The sequence below is a fragment of the Ixodes scapularis genome, unplaced genomic scaffold (assembly GCF_016920785.2).
Source record: "Ixodes scapularis isolate PalLabHiFi unplaced genomic scaffold, ASM1692078v2 PGA_scaffold6__148_contigs__length_123643588, whole genome shotgun sequence".
Lineage (NCBI taxonomy): Eukaryota > Metazoa > Arthropoda > Arachnida > Ixodida > Ixodidae > Ixodes > Ixodes scapularis.
The window spans coordinates 27,877,661-27,891,848 of NW_024609881.1; the positions used below are offsets into that span (position 1 = coordinate 27,877,661).

The following is a 14,188-nucleotide window of genomic DNA, read 5'->3' on the forward strand; positions in this document are numbered from 1 at the left end:
ATTGTGGATCATATTCAACCTATTTTTGAACACGACGGGAATATTTCAAATTTCGTTGAAGTATCCCTTTAAGGTTGTCAAAAAAAATGCTTGTATCCTTTGCATGTGTCCTTTAAGGGCGTTTCACCCAGGTGTGTTCGATTATGGCAGGTCACACAATTTCTGAGCAAAGGTTTTGGACCACAGCTTGCACTTGTTTGCACGTCTGTGCATTCCATGCACCTTTTAGGTGGAGATTCCAAGAAAAGGGTTAGAAATGCAGCTTGTATTTATGAGGTTTTTTTGCCAGTGTGTGTTTGATTATGGCTCCTCAGATGGGAATCCTGAGAAAAGGCTTTCGGGCACATCTTGCACTTATAAGGTTTTTCACCACTATGTGTTCGATTATGCCGACTCAGACTGGAGCTGCTAGAAAATACTCGTGAGCACAGCTTGCACAAATAAGGCCTTTCTCCTGTGTGTGTACGATTATGGAGCATCAGTGAGGACTTCCGAGCACAGGCATGGGGACATAACTTGCACTTAAATGGCCTTTCACCAGTGTGCAATTGTTTGTGCTGGGTCAGATTAGCAGTGCAAGCAAAGGCTTGGGAACAGAGCTTACACTTATAAGGTTTTTCACCACTGTGGGTTCGGTGATGGAGTTTCAGATAGGAATTCAGAGCAAATGCCTGGGGGCACAGCCTGCATTTATAAGGTTTTTCATCACTGTGTGTTCGATTGTGGTTTTTCAAATAGGAACTCCGAGCAAAGGCTTGGGGACACAGCCTGCACTTATAAGGTTTTTCACCATTGTGTGTTCGATTGTGGTCTCTTAAATGGCACCTCCAAGAAAAAGCCTGGGGGCAAAGCTTGCACTTGAATTGCTTTTGAACTGTGTGTGTTCGGTTGTGTTGGGTCAGACTGGCATCATCAGCAAAGGCTTGGGAGCACAGCTTGCACTTAAACAGCTTATCGCCCCTGGGCACTTCAGCGTCAGTGTGCACTTTGGACTTGGAGCTCAAAGACGGGAGACCGTGGCACTTGACTTGATCATCACCGTGGGCAACCAGGTGGTTCACAATTCCATGCTGATCTCTGGTGAAGTAAATGCAGGAACAGCATCTGAACCAGATGTCCTCGGTGGCTTTCAGAGGGCAACTGATCTCGTCCAAGTGTGCTGCTACATCACCTAAAAGAAAAAGACTGTGTATTAGGAGACAAAGGGAAAGCCCAACCAAGATTGCAAATTGTTTAGAAATAAGCACCTATCAATGCAGTTAAGTTTTAGCTTTGTGGTTTACTATCTTGCTGCTCTGTATTTCAATTCATGAAGGCACTCAAATAAAATTCCCTCCACTAATTGTTTTATTCGCATGAATGCATAATTTGAAATTTCAGTCACTGGTTTATAGGTTAGCAACAATGTCGCAAAGATGTCCGGAAAATCATTAAAAAAATTGGAAACCACTTTTCACATTCTGATAGCGTGTGAATGAGCTGTCAAGAGACTTGTTCCTATTCCTACATGCATTTCTGGTCCGGCTATAACATTCTTTTAAGCTTTTTGGTCACACTCTGAAAGTTAGCCTAACCACACAGTTGCACCACTTTTGATTTGAAGAGGTCTATGTCTCGGGACTACGGATGCCAAGAACCACCCTAGGTTTGAATTCGAAAAGTTTAGATATTTTCGAACTGAACTGAGGTTCGAATTTGAAATATTTTAAAATTTTCGACCGTACCCAGGTTCCAATTCGAAAAGTTCGCAACTTTCAAACATTGTGGTGTTTCAAGTTTGAAAAGTTTGAAGCTTTCATCACGGTTTCTAAAAGTTTGGGTTTGATTATTTTGAATATTTTTTTACTTGAGGTTAGAGAAATTCGAAGATGATTTCAAACTTTTCTAACTTGAAATTCGAGAGATTCAAATGTTTTGAATTTCTTGGTATCTCAAGTTTGAAAAATTCAAAAAATTTTGAATTTCTTTAGATTTAAAATACGAATGTTTCGAATTTTTATAGAAAAAGTTCGATAAATATGAAGATTTAGAATTTCTTTGAACATAAAGTTCTAAGGTTTCAATTCTCTTTAAGGGCTAAATCCAAAATAACTTCAAAGCTTTCGTATTTCTTCCAAGTCCAAGCGCGCAAAGTTCAGAGTCCGGTTTTCATGTTCCTCCACAGTTTCAGCTTAACATAACGTTTTCATGCCTCACTGGTTTGCACGAAATCAGGTTTAGAAAAGTTCGGGTGCGATATTTAGACTGCGCGAAGTTGGTCAGGCAATTAAATGAGACGACGCTTGTCCCAGATGTGCTGGAATTTTTGCCAGAACAGAGTGACGTTTGACCATAGATCAGTAATTGTGACTACCAGCCCGAAGGGGGGGGGGGGGGGGGGGGGGGGGAGGCGGTCTTTAATGTGCATCACGCAGTAGTGATCACACAAACGCACTGTTTAAAGATACTCATCCAGTTTGACAGGTGGTTGAGGCTCAGAAAAACCTTGAAGCGATTTGGCAAACTGCCTCCCACCCCCTTGCACGCTGGTAGTAATCCGATCAAACGCCGCCCGAGTGACGCTGGCATATAGTAAGTTTAGTTTGTACATGATGCAAAATCCTGAGACTGGGAATGAAATTTGAAAGAAAAAGTGCAAGAAGACAGAAAAAAGGGGACAGGACAACGTCTCAAACTCAGCTCAGGACAATATCTCAAACTCAACTCGGCTGAGTTTTAGACGTTGTGCTGTCCCCTTTTTTCTTTCTTCTTACACTATTTCTTGCGAATTTCATTCCCAGTCTCAGGATTTTGCATCATAATCAACATACACCAGCTCGCGTGCACCTTGACAATTTTTAGTTTTTAATTGTTTTGGAGGTTTATTTTCCAGGACGGAAGAAATGCTGAGCAAAAAGCACAGAAGCCGACACAACTCGAGGTCGAGGAGCGTTCTACCATACCAATGGCGTTGGAAGAGGAAAAACGGGGAGGAATGAGGGGGGGGGGAGAGGGGCTCCAGTCCCCCCCCCCCCTCCCCAAATATTTCAGACTGTTAAAAAAAACAATACGAGGAAAAAGAGCACGGTCGAGCTTATTTTAATCTGAAATTATTTACGCATAGGGTATGTACAGCTACTGTCGCTCTTCACTGCATAAAAGGTCACATAGACGGTCATTGTTAAAAACTCGTTGTCAGAAAGCACTACTTGCCACATTCTTAGTGGCTCGGAAGTTCAAAACTATGCCTTTTCGGCCTAAATAAACGTGCCATTAGTAAAAAAAAATAATATAGCAATAAATGTGGGGATGAAAAGCTGGAGAGAAAAAATAAACTATCAAGAACACGCCGGAAGTGCTGTATTCTTGCTTATTCAGAAACCCAGAACTTCGAAACAAGTTTCTCCTACCAAAATGTGTACAGGCCAAAAGAAACATGTCCCAGGAACAAAAAAAATGTTTGTGGTGCCGGCCAGACCACACAGCAATGCTGCCTCAACCCGAGATGATAGCACACCGCACACGGGCGCACGCATGTTTGCACTAAACAAGAGAGTTGCGTAAGAGCCTCTCCTTGCAATTGACAAAGTGCCCGACATGGCCCGACGCCAAAATATTTGCCAACACGATCGTGCTTTCTTTATTTTCCAGCGAGAATGGACAAAAGAAGCATTTTGTCTCTCCTTTAGTCCGCTCGTTCGCTCGCCCATTGCGCCTGGTTGGTTTTTTTATTTTCTTGATAACTTTTGGATTTTTTACTAACAAAGAGAACACAGCGGTGTTAGAAACATGCTTTCATGAAACAAGCGCTTGCCTCGTATGCCGATCGGCGGTGTTGATCGCGCGCATGAAAGCAAGACTCTGCAATAGTAAAACATTCTTTCATGATCATTTCTTGTATAAAACAATAAAATGAATCTAGGTTTTCAATTCAATGTATCTTTTGTGCAGCCACGCTAAATACGTAATACAATAGGCATTTTGTTTTAGCTTTATGTAACTTTTTGTGCTTGCCCACGTAGACATGGCCCACCCCAACTTTTATATGAATTTCAGGCAGTAGGGGGGTGGGCGATGACTCGGGATATTACCGTAGCTGCTTGAACGACATAGTTGTCATATCTGCACATGGTCATCCAGCTTCTGATAGACATACGCAGTGAGGTGCCCCCTTCATGTAGGAACAAGATCTTGTTAGGTCAGTTCACTTGACAATGATAGTAAGGTTGAGTGCTGGTTGAGTGGTCGTAGCCATAGGCAGAGAGTTTTCAATTTCGGGGGGGGGGGGGGGGGGGGGGGGGGGGTCAGCGGAGCGCCCCCCCCACTCACCTTGGAATTAAAGAGCAATTTAAGGTTACAAATGCGATTTCGTCTAGCGAATAATTATTCAAAATAAATTATTTTGCAGTGCAACATGGTAATGAGAGTAAAGCTCTAGATACAGCAGTAGCCGAATCAATATATGAGTATACTTAATTTAGCTTTGTCATCTCGTTAGTTTTGACCGCAAACATTACTTTATGCATATTACTCCATCCCAGTCCTAAGTAGCAATTACTATCGTTTTGTTTGTGGTATTGCTGGAACAGTATTAACACGCAAGGTCCCACGTTCCTCCTTCAAGTCTCGAATGTCGAAGTCGAATGGAACAAAGACCGTGAGGGTTCACACGTTTGCAAGCACGTGACATCATTATGGGAAACGTCCCATAATGCAACGCGCGGTTACGCCGACGGTGACGCCGCTCAAGCCGGAAACGAGTGCCTAAGAGCTGCGCTCTAAAACTAATGTCCAATTTGGTTTTGGTTTCGTGGTACGTCAACTTCTCTGAGGGCAGTGACAATATCCTTCAGCGTTGGGGTTTCACTTTTCACTTCGATTGAAGAAGTTGTGCATGTAGGTTCTCACAGCCATTGGTGGGGACATGTCTTAGTTAGTCATCTTCCTCAGTTTACCATGACCACATGTCCTTCCTCAATAGTTCCTTCATTGCCACGTAAACAGTTAAAACTAATGCCTGTTGCACTGGCACTTAAATTAACCCCTTAAGTGCCTTGGACGAGCTGAGCTCGTCAGCCACTTTCTGGCTAAAAATGCCGTGGACGAACTCAGCTTGTCCAGTGGTTTTTTTGGTAGCCCTCAATTCCACAAACGAGCTAGGCTCGTCCGAGTAGTTTTGCAGCGCTGATCATAGATGGCAGCACTCGTTTTAGTTGGCAAATGTTTTTTTTTCGCCTCCGCTGATTTTTGCGTAATAAACTTTTCAAATTTTACGTGGAATACAAAAAAAATAACAACTAAAAAAAATAAAATAAAATACGGCACTTTTAGGTTACTTTTGGAAAAAAAATATGGCACTTAAGGGGTTAATGACTTAAACTAAGTCTTTTTCTCGGTAGTGCCTGCGCATCCAAGAATAACCGTTTAAAAATATTATGCCTCGCTAGACAGGACAGTTGTGCTCAAAGGATGCTTGAAGTAGACCCAAGGGGAACCATTTTCATGTAAAACCGACAACACGGCTCAAAGAGTTGTAGCTGCAATTTAATAAGCTGACCTTCTGCGGCTGGCGGCTAGGAAACGATCCTTGAATCTTGCAGTGCATTGAAATAGGATTGTTCGTATAGATGCATTTCTAATTTATCTTTATTTTGCAGAGTGAATGAACCTGCGAGGCAACGTGTGACTCATAAGGACGCCAGTAGGGTGGACACATCCACTTTTTTCACGAGGCGACAGCGAGTAGAGCTTAACTGAAGAACGTTCGTAAAGAGCTTGTCCTGTGAGCTGCCTGCAGTTTTGTGTGGAACACCACGTCAACACTAAAATTATTACTGCGATGACAACACTCATCAAGGCCGGCGCCGGCTCGCTTGTGACAACACCGCAGTGAAGTGATTCGGTTATTCGGTCAAGCTATGGTGTTGGTGGATCCACATACCTTAGCATTTGCGCGTTCCTTTCCATAGTAGAAGTCCCAACTAAAAACAGAATTGCTGCGCAAGCATTTTTTTCCTCTATGGGATACAACGGATGGACAAGAGGGACAGTTTCGGCAGTTCGTCCCTGTTTACAAAAAGGTGGACCGGCGCAATATGCCATGCTGCTGCACCAGTCCTCTGCCACGCTACAGGAAGCAAGCGCGCTGGTGGCATCGGCCATTATTCGCCGCAATCTAGCAGTAGTCAGTGCAGAACTTCCGGAACACTATGCCGGCAAGTTACGTTGCGCCAATGTGGCATTGTCGTTACAACCAAATTTATTGGATTAAAAAAAAGTCCAGAAAGCTTATGTCGTGGCACACATTTGTCATTGGAAAAGCTGCTCTATGAAAGAGAGCACAAGCATATACCCGTTTTGCCTTGCGTTGAACAGAAGCAGGCGCTACAAGTGAACGAGCCAATTCAGTTCTGTGAAGGCATCACGTGACAACATGCCTTGCTGCGCTCTTTAATGAAGGTCATGCGACACTAACGTGGCATTGAATTGGCTGTGATGGCTATTCAAGTCCACTGCGGTCCAGCATGAAGTGAAATGGGGTATAGTAAAAAGCGATTTCAGTATTATTTTTTTGTCGAACCAAAAAAAAAAAGTAGATGCAAAGGACTGCCTCCTCCACGGTTCTGAATTTAAAACGCCTGGGCACAATAAACACATCAAAGTATGCATAAGCCTAAAAAGATAAGTTCTCTTGTGAGCCTTTGAATTAGCAATACTAACATAACCTTTTTTGTGCAGTGAATAACTCTGACAGCAAGAGGGTGATTGTTTTTGCCAAACCTGTAGCTAAATCGAAATGCATGCGAGATGTTGGGCGACTCGTAATTCAAACAATATTTGTGGCTACCTGGAGTTTGAAATAATGAGTGCACTGTATGTGAACAAACAACTTTATTGGTCATTGTTACTGCACTTCCTTTACTTGCCCGCACAAGGCTTGATTGTTTCGAAAATTGGCCTAGATGTCTACATTCCACTGGCCTATTCTAAAATATTTGGGTCGAGTGGGTCAATTAAAAGCTATCGTGTTGGGCGTTGTCCGATTTTATTTTACTTAAAGACAGAATCAATCGACTGATGCACAGTGCAAATAAAACTGGGCTGGAGACCCACTCTCATTCGTCGTCGCAATCGTGACCCGAGTCGGGCCGTTTCATTTCGATAGAACCGCTACTGAATGCAACTGTTGTCTACAAAATAAGTTCTGAAACGTTTGTAACTTAGCACGAGTGTCCAGGTCATTTCATCGACGCTAGGAAGTGGTCATGATATATGCCTCTTGCAGTTTAAAGCCAAACGCGAACTGCAATGTGGAAAACGCCACTTGCAGCAACGCACAGGTTGCAATCAAGTCGAGCGGCACTCAGTCTCGCAAGGTTTTGCTTCAAAGTTCAAACGCGCATAACCTTGCATCGGGCAAGTTTTTCTGTGTACACCGCCATAGGCGTACACTTCGGGGGGGCATCAAGACTCGTGCCCCCCCCCTGGTGAGATCCGGGGGGGGAGGAGGGGGTGGGGGGGGGAGAAGATCCCCTTCCGGGCCCGGGCCATGACCCTTACCGAGACGCTGTTTACGTGCCATGTTACGAGCTTCTACAGTGTAGACCGCATATAACGTATGTCGCGGGAGTCCAGAAAATCCACACTATAAGCGGTCCCGCGTTATAACCAAAACATCAATTTTTCAGGACAAAATACATGCCATGAGACAACTTACCTTTGTAAAAGAGTTTATTTTATGTTAGACGAAGAGGAGTCTTTATTTCACCAGACTAGTACACTTCTCCTTTAAGTGTGTCAATTTTGAAAGAAATGAGCGACTTTTGCCTGGCGCATTCTTTTAACGGCGTCGCTGGTTGCGGACGGACGTTGCGAGCGTTTAGGATTGTTAACCCTAATCACTTTTCTCCGGTGATGAAGACGCGTGAAAATTCGCATCCTTTATACGGTACGCGCCAGTAACACCTTCAACTTTAGCACAGGCGTGCAATGCTCCAAATAAGTAATCCGGGCGATGTTCGAAAACACAAATGCTTAGAAAGCACCACTGTAGTCTAAGTAAGCAAACACGACGACACGGGCGTTTCTGCCGTCTTGAGAGTGCCGCTACGACATCGCCGCACGAGTAGGTGGATCTTCCCTTCTAGTACGCACTGGGCTATCATAGCGGCACACAACGAAAATTCAGTCAAGGATAGCGCTTTTCCGCGGAACAATCGCAACCGACGCCATGTTTGCGGGTAGAAGCCAGCCCGCGACCGGCATGTAACGCACGTGAACACTTCTCCTCGACCTGCAATTGGTCTGTCGTTGCGGTTGTTTCCAACGCCAACGCAGCGGAGGGACGCACGCACGTGAACGACACGTGCGTGCGTCCCTCCGTCGCTATGGCAACTGAAGCCTCTCTTCGCATCTCTCCGCTTCTTGGAGCCACGACTTCGAGCAACCTCCTTGCCCCGCGAGTGCCGCTTGCGCCTAGCCAGGCTAGCGCCGTTATCAAGTGTCGCACAGGGAAGCGTGCTGGCTGCGCCGGTCAGTCGGTGCAATCGGCGCGCTGTTCCAGAAACCGCACTATAACCGGTATTTCCCTTCGCGCGCCTGCATTTTAAGCGGTATGTAATTACATGGAGTTCTATGGGAGGCGAACCGGTGGTTTAAAAAAGCCGCGTTATACCCGGTCCTGCACTATAAGCGGTTACGTTGTAAGTGGTCTATACTGTAGTAGTGGCATGTAAACAAAATAACGCCCACGCTGCCTTTATTGACAAAATACATGGGAAATGGAATCCCAGCGTGCTTTCGTTAGCTTCAATCTCCAGTTGTGGCAAAAAGGTAACGTGCAGCCCCCCCCCCCCCCCCTCCCCCCCTAGATTTAAGCCTAGATTTAAAAGAGGAAGCAAGCGAAACTGAAACCACAAAGATGGCTCCTGCGTAGATTGGTCGTAAGTATGCATGTGTTGTGTTGTCACGTGGAAAGAAAGCGAGCAAACGGAAGTGCGACGACGCCTGTCCAATCGACGCTTTCATCTTTTTGTCACCTTCTTGCAGTTCGTAATTCAAATGCGGCTATTGAACGGTTGGAAACCCTCAAATCTAGGCACACTATTTTTCCGTTCCGTCTCATTTCGAATCAGAATTTGCGGTTCCAAAAGAACGACGACAACGACAACACGGCTGGTTTCATCGGCGTGGTTAACATAGCTTTCTTTTTGCGATCTTGCAGTCACCTACTTCTGTGAGTGCGGGAAGTGTGTTCTATATCGGCGCTTCAGTTTGAAACGAGGGGCTTTACTCGCGAAAAGAATTAGGCATGGCGCCGAATTCCAGCCTCCCAACAATTCCTCTTTGGAAGCGGCACAAATGGGATGTTTCAGTTGTGATTCAAGATTGGATTGTGTCACGATCATGAGTAAATCTGCACGCTATAAAGTTTGTGGCGTTCATTACTTTTCTTTTTTCTAACCTGTGCGTTAGATTTTTGTGGAATGGTAGGACCAATAGGTGTTTCTCGCGTGGTCTGCCTAACATCACGGCGCTAACATCGGGAGGAAAAACGACTCTTTTGTCAGCTCCACGCCGACCGCATGTCTTTTGCCGTATATATAGAATATTCAAGTGACCGAATAAAAGGAATTCGATTCACGAATCGAATCGTTCGGGAACTTTCTATTTGATTAAAATTCCTATATTCGAGTATTCGCACACCCCTACTTCTGAGGGGTACATTTCACTGGCATAAAATGCGGCACCCCGCATCTCCACCAAAATGTCACAAATGACAATTGATGAGGCAGCGAAAATTGAAACAAACTAAACATTTAATGGGGTGAACTTGTGCCCAAAACAAAATAGAAAAAGGCTAGCGTCGCAAGCGTCGATGGCGGCGCGACAGCCAGGATCAACCGCTGGGGCGAGACTGACTCCGGCTCGCCACGTGGAGCCCCTTACTCTAGATGCGTGGGCTTCTGGAACGATCACTATAAACAGTTCGATGCATAGATCATTTGTACCTCAAGCAGACGACAAAGTTCTTAAACATACGAGAACGCTAAATCGAAAGAATAAATAAAAGAAGTGTCACTTCATGGAATCGAAACCGGGGCCTCCGCACGACGGCCAAGCACGGTAACCCCTTGGCCATGCACTCAATCACTCGCCCAACGACTCGCGTGGCAATACTGACGGGCTTGACTGATGAGACAGGACTGTGTGGACCCCTAGGATGCCATCCCATTTGAGAACCACTGCTCTAGACAATGGCTATCTGTAGTGTAAACACTACCGCTGCTTTGTGTTTATAGAACAGTCTGAAACGAAAAACTTACCTAGACTTGAGGACTGTATCGGTTCCATTCTAGTAGCAGTCTGCCATCAGGTTCGTATGGAGGCTCAAAGGATCCCCAAGGACGGATGGGGCCACTCGTGATGCCTGCGATTAAACGAAAAGAGCAATGACAGAAATTAAGAACAAAGCGAGCACTGCCTTTAAGTGCATCAAGCTAACCAAACAGCCGAGAATAACACACGCAAAGCTCACCCAGAATTTTGAAATTTCGAGATTATAATATCAAATGGTTGAAGAAATACAATGCCTATGTGCTTAGTAATGGGTGGTAGCTTGTGCGTTTAAATGTATGTTAAAACCACCTGCATGTTTTCTCCATTGCACTGATGGTAGGATAAACATTGAATCAGCTAAACAAAGCAGCACTTAATGGTTTCAGAGAATTGTAGAAAAACAAGTCGTTGCATCAAAATGGAAAACTTCTGAGACCGTGTTTACGCATAAAAAAAAAACAATCTTTTCTCAAGGTGCTAAATGGGCCGACACTCATTAAGCCAAAAAAAACAAAACACCACGAACGAAATGCATCTTTCCATTCAAGACGAGCCAGTAGACATTGTTATCCATCTTCCCTTGAAAGGTCATAAGCAATACCACTTCTACATTGTTAAGGGGTGCTTTGGCAAAAGCAATGGAGCTGCTAAACAGAGCCCTTTAACATGCGTTCCAGAGAAGTGATAATTCTGAGATTGTCTATCTATGGCCATAACTCAACGTACGGGTTCTAAGCATTTAAAAAAAAAAAAACAAGAGTAGATTGATAGGCGTATTGATTTCCTCATTAAAAACGAAACCAAAGATTGCACCATGCCAGTTTTCCTGCGATTCAGAGTAGGAACCACGGGGTACAATCATACGTGGAACATCCAATCTTGGGCAATGGTTTTTCGCGTGCGAATTGCACACGTGGGAGTATCAGTCCACCATTGGTCGGCACCTTTGCCTCATGGCAAGCAATAGCTCGCGATGGGCCTTCAGACGTTAGACGGCGCCCTCTGGCTTCTGAGCGGAACCGTGAAAAGATGGGCCAGTCACAATCTTTGATGCAGTCGTTATTAGGCAAATGGGATGCATATCAATCTAATCTTGGGCTGTTTAGAATGCCCGGAGCCCACAGGTTCTTTAAAAGTGTGAGACCCGACGATTCATAGAACGCCATTCCATAGAATCGGTGGCCAAGTGGGTTAGTGCGCAGCACTTGTGTGCACGTGGACTGAAATTTTGAATTGCAGAACCCAAGCATCCTCAGCTCCACCCCTGCTACTGCCCGATTAGACATGAATGCGCATTGTACCGGCTTGCAGACATGTAATCGCCGTATTAAAGCAAGAATGCTAGAAGGTGGCAGACTGACCCTGCAGAAAAACTAACAGAGAGAAACGCAATTCAGTTATGCTGTCACGGGAGTGACATATTTGGCAACGAGCGCGGTTGCCACGCGGAGGAATGGGGTTCGAGCACCGCTCAACTCGGTTCTTTCTTTTATTCGAGACCATTTCTTTCGGCGGCCTGAGAACATTGGTCTGTAACACAAAATGAAAGCATATCCATGGGAGAATGGTAAGTGAATAAAGTGAGAACAAAATTCCGAACGTTCCCCAAAGGGAACCAAACCTACAACCCCAAAACTGCGAGCTTAAGGCCCGTTTCAGACGGAGCAATTTCACCCAGCAACTTGACGTCGCAACACCAGTAACAGGCCGCCCACGTTCACTTGAAACAACCGAATAGACTTCTTCCAAAACCGACGCGCCCCATCACGGCGAAATAACACGCAGTGCACTCTGGGAACTAGTTGGCCACTCAGTTTCGGTTTCGATCGAGCAGCTTCCATCTCATGCTATCACCATACTATCACGCCGCGACCGAACGCGCTGCTTGCGTTTTCGATTATCTGACTTTTTAAGAATGTACAATACACTTATTCTTGAGCGATACAAAACGAAGGCCGGGGCACTTTCCTTGGTTCCAGAAACACCAGATATTGTGCATGCGTATACAGACGTAGTAAGATGTGGCTTAGTCACCTCAACCCACGAGTTCGTCTTTGAGCTCAATGTCAATAATCCCGTCTAGCACCGTTGAACTACAACTGAAATTTGGTCACCTTGAGCCCTACATGTATTTTGTTTGCCAAACGTCCGCTTCTTGTTACTTCATTGGGCAAAAAGCAAGCCTCATCCTCACAGGAGTATCAAATATGAGCCCAGCGTTGACACATAAACTTTTAAGGAAACACAATAAATTCGACCTCACTACTGCACAAAAGTTACGATGATGTCTTCGTCGTGTCATCACATATCTCACACTCAAATTTGATGCTAATACAAGATTAAGTTTTCGCAAACGCTGAGATCGGCTAGCTACGATGGAGGCCGTCACAAGCGTCCCCTATTCCTCACTAAGTCTTTTTGGACGAGCTTTTACTTATGCCCAAGATCTGTGCCTGAACGGTGTGTCTAAAATTACCTCGGCATACTCAGTCACAAAGAAAGCAAACGCATAACAAATATTATGGCCATTAGCAACCGTGAAATGCATTTTGAATAATTTTGTTCGTTTGGCGCACTGCATCATGCCCGTCCGGTGCACTTGCGGCGAACGGTGCGACATTCTTCACACAAGTGCTAGACGTTTGCGTTCTTACAACGGTTTCTATGTGTGAATGTGCCTATATGATTACAGGACAACTTTATGCGCATACGCGAGGTTGAATATTAGTGGGATGCAAGCGGGTGGGGACTTCACTTCGTGCAGTGCTGCGGGGCAGTACAGATAAGAGATGAGAAGCGTGTTCAAATGGAGCTTTTCAATGGCGACTCCGAGTTTTACCTTGCATACTCAGGCGTATTAAAAAAAAACAGTAATTGCAAAAAGGTATATATCGTCCATGGACGTACGAAACAAACATACTTCCTGATCAACAACACCAATGTAAAGGCGCGAGCTCGATGTATGCATACTTATTGCTTGCTACAGCTTGTTGTTTCGTACACAAGCAAGATCCCCAAGCTTCGCAGTGTCGAGATTCCCAGCAATGGCTCGTCCACCATACCACGAAACGCTAACAGAAAGGCTCGAGTACAAAAATACAACATGCATGTGTTAAGACAAGCTATACATCTCGTCGGGCACGTAGCCAGAGGGAAGGGCCCCCCCCCCCCCCCCCCCCCCTCCGAAATCTTTCATTTTGCTGGAAACTCCTCTCCCCCCTCCCCCTCATATAGCATTTTGTCATGGGCGGGCCCCCCCCTCCCAAACCAAAATTCTGGCTACGTGCCTGCGTCTCGTGCTTAAGCTTCGAGGTCTGGCCATTTAGGTTAGTTTAGAGACAACAAATGACGCTCTCGGGACCAGGAGACACGAGATAACGGCCGTTTATAGTCCACGCTCTGTGTATAATAGGGAGTTTTCGTAGATCGTTTTCGCCGTCCCACAACGCTCTCCGCAACCCGCTAGGATACCGGAACTCTACAGTCAAGGCCATCGGCGCGCAGGCGCAGTAGCGGCTTCTTCCTTGCGGAGTGCTTAGCGGAGGGGGAAGCGCGGTCTACGAAAACTCCCTAATCTCTTGTCGACGTGTCGATCGAAACCGAAACTATGCCACTCTCCATCTTGGCCAACTAGTTCCCACAGTGAAAAGCGTACCGTGTTGCATGCAGGGATCTATGGAAGTAGTCTATTGCTACGACTTGCCATCATCATCGTTATTTTCGATTTTTCTTTCACTATTTAGACGTCCTGCGATGCGCCAAAAACGTGTTTTTATATCTTTGAATGGTGTTGAGAGTACTAAATCATCTTTCTGAAAAAGGTTGATTTGAAAAAACTACCCATTTCAAACCAGAACCAAGTCTTCAGTTG

General features: G+C 45.2%; 1 pseudogene; it reads right to left on the reverse strand.

The window, feature by feature from the left end:
• Positions 1–703: 703 nt before the first annotated feature.
• On the reverse strand, positions 704–10,405 carry LOC120837495 (annotated as a pseudogene).
• Positions 10,406–14,188: the final 3,783 nt, after the last annotated feature.